Consider the following 3,267-nt stretch of genomic DNA (forward strand, 5'->3'; position numbering starts at 1 on the left):
AAGATGATTTTAACTTCAGTATGGCAGTTCTGGTATAATGTTGTGCTGTTGATTTTAACTTCAATATATATTTATGATGGCGGTTTTGGTATAGCGTTGAGCAGTTTGTTGACTTCATGATATTACACAGTTTAAATAATTCAAAGCGTTTGTATATCATTCAAAATATTGCGGTGTTTCCAGAATGTCTTATATACCAAAGCATTTGTAGTATTGATATATTGAAGTGATATATTAATAGAATGAAGTGATATATTGAAGTGATCCATTGCGCATTTTTCAAAACATAGTAGTATTGCAGTGATATGTACAATGAAATGCTGATGCTTTTAGCAAATATTAGAGGGATTTGAAGGCTGTAACGTAAGGATTTTTTTAGCAGAAGTAATTTTTTTACAGAATGCATTCAATCATCTCTATGGTCGGAATAGTTCTCACTGGCAAGGAGAACTATTCTGAATGGTCTCGGATGGTAAAACACACCCTCATCTACAATGAGTTGTGGAAAGGAGTGTGTGTCGGAGAAGAAGACAAAGACCCTGTGCAGCCCACATCAGATAAAGAACTTGTCATTTGGGAAAACAAGAATAGCAAAGCCTATGCATTGATCGCAGCATCTGTAAATGAAGAAGTAAGTCGTCATATTTCATCTTATTCCACTGCCTTTGAAGCTTTACAAAAGCTGAAAGAACTCTATGATTCACATTCTGCACTTGAAGTTGTTCAGCTCATGATTAAACTCTTCACTCTTGAACTAAAAAATAATGATCCTCTTGCTCTTGCATCTGAAGTAAAGTCTATAATGCATGATATTAAATCCACTAAGGTTGAGCTGGATATCCCTCTTATTGCCTTTCTCAAAGCACTCTATCCTACCTACTCCAATTATCTTGAGTCATTACAAGCAAATCGAAATCTTAAAGATATAATCTTTGACTCTCTTGTGAAAAAGTTTGTGAAAGAGAGAAAGCCTTTGGAAAGAAGACAGTCCATGAATCTTCTGAAGAGACTATTTGCCTTGCTCATAAAGAAAAGCATCCTGCTCAAGATTCTACAAGAGGAAGAGGTGGACGAAGAGGAAGAGGAAGATACTTCGGAGGCAGGGGGGCATACATTCTCAAGCAGAAAAAGCAGATCTGCATTGCATTCGCTGCAAACAAAATGGATCACATGATGCTTCGACATGCAAGCTACCATGGGACAAAATTGAGCAGAGAAGAAATCAGCAGAAAGGTAAAACTGATGACACAGACAAAGGCAAAGCACCTGAATCTCCTCACTATATTGAGGCACAATGTAACATTGGAGTAAATGAAGATTTGTTTAACGCTTCACTTGCTTCTTCGAAAAATGATTGGTTGCCTGCTTCATGAGCAACCTGTCATATGACTCATAGGAAAGATCTTTTTGAAGATTTCACTGACAATGTTGATGGAGCAGTATACTTTGCAGATCAATCAAAAATCAAGCCATCAGGGCTTGGCACAATCAGGCTTGAACTGCTTGGTCTTCCAGATTTTCTTCTGGATCATGTTCTATATCTCCCACAGCTCAAGAGAAACTTGTTGTCCTTGGTCCACATCCGCCAGCAAGGTCACTCCATTCATATGTTTGATGGAAAACTTGAGGTAAGAAAGGCATCTGACCACTTACTTTTCATGAGGGGAATAGAAGAAGAAAGACTTCTTAAACTGCAAGGAACCTCTACTCATGCACAACATTTCTCATATATTTCTCATCATGAAGAAGGTACACTTCCATCAAGTTTATTATGGCATGCTAGATTTGGACATTTAAACTATGACAGTCTCCGCTTATTAAAGAAAAATGGTGTTGCTGGTTTGCCTACAATTCCTAGAAAACATAAGCAATGTGATGCTTGCATTCTAAGAAAGCATAGCAAACAGTCTTTTCATGATTCACATTCAAGAGCACATAGGAAGCTTGAACTCATTCATTCAGATTTATGTGGTTCAATGCCTGTTCCTTCTGCAAATGGAAATAAATATATCATGACATTTATTGATGATTACACCAGAATGTGCTGGGTTTATTTATTGAAGAACAAATCTGATGCTTTTCAAACATTTAAGAATTTTCATAAGTGGATTGAAAATGATGCACAATCTCATATTGGGTCTATTCGCACTGATAATGGAAAAGAATATACATCAAATGAATTTGAAAACTATCTTCGCCAACATGGGATCAAACATCAAACAACTGTACCTTATAATCCCCAACAGAATGGTGTAGCAGAAAGAATGAATAGAACAATTTTGAATATGGTACGATCCATGCTTTTCTTCAAAAATGTAAAGATAATGTTTTGGGCTGATGTTGTTCTATGTGCTGCATATATAAAGAATAGATGTCCATCTAGTGCTATAAGAAACAAGACTCCTTATGAATTGTGGTATGGACATGTTCCTTCGGTAAAACATCTCAGGATTTTTGGTTCCACCTGTTATGCTTTAATACCAAAGGTACATAGAAACAAACTTGGTGCTAGAAGTCGTAAGTGTATCTTCCTGGGGTATTCAAACACCTCTAAAGCATACCGTCTCTATGATGAAGTAAATAAAAAGTTTGTTGTATCTAGAGATGTCATTTTTCTTGAATCATCCAAATCTTACAATGTTGTTGAGCGGCAACTTGATCGCTTGGATAGATTCACAAAAACGAAATCATTTCAAGAGTTTGATAATCAGATTCCACATCTTGAAGGGGGGATCCCTATACTAGATCAACATGTGGAATCTTCTTCTGATGAACAATCTCCCTTGCATGAAACTCCAACACCGGATGATCCTTTAAGTGATGTAATTGATAGAATTGGGAGACTTAATCTTGATTCAGTCCCAACTCAATCAACAGAGCAGCCCGGACCATCTCAGAAAGGTCCCCCAAAGTGGCTGACAAAGACACTTGAAAGTGCTCATCCTGATGAAATTGGAAAAACAAGAACCAGAAATACAAACCGAGAAGATGGAGGTGATGTAGATAACTCTAATTCACCTGTTGATATGGATGTTACTTATGATTGTGAATTGAACTTGTCTACATATTTTGAACCAACTTCCTTCAAAGAAGCTGCTTCTCATGATGAATGGAAAGAAGCGATGCAGAAGGAGTATGATGCCCTCCTAAAGAATGGCACTTGGAAGATGGTTGATCCTCCATTTGGAACCAAACCAATTGGCTGCAAGTGGGTCTACAAGAACAAGTACAAAGCTGATGGCTCACTTGAAAAGCACAAAGCTAGGC

The sequence above is a fragment of the Pinus tabuliformis genome, chromosome 7 (assembly GCF_031772625.1).
Source record: "Pinus tabuliformis cultivar Carrire ecotype Pingquan chromosome 7, CPIR1, whole genome shotgun sequence".
Taxonomy (NCBI): Eukaryota; Viridiplantae; Streptophyta; class Pinopsida; order Pinales; family Pinaceae; genus Pinus; species Pinus tabuliformis.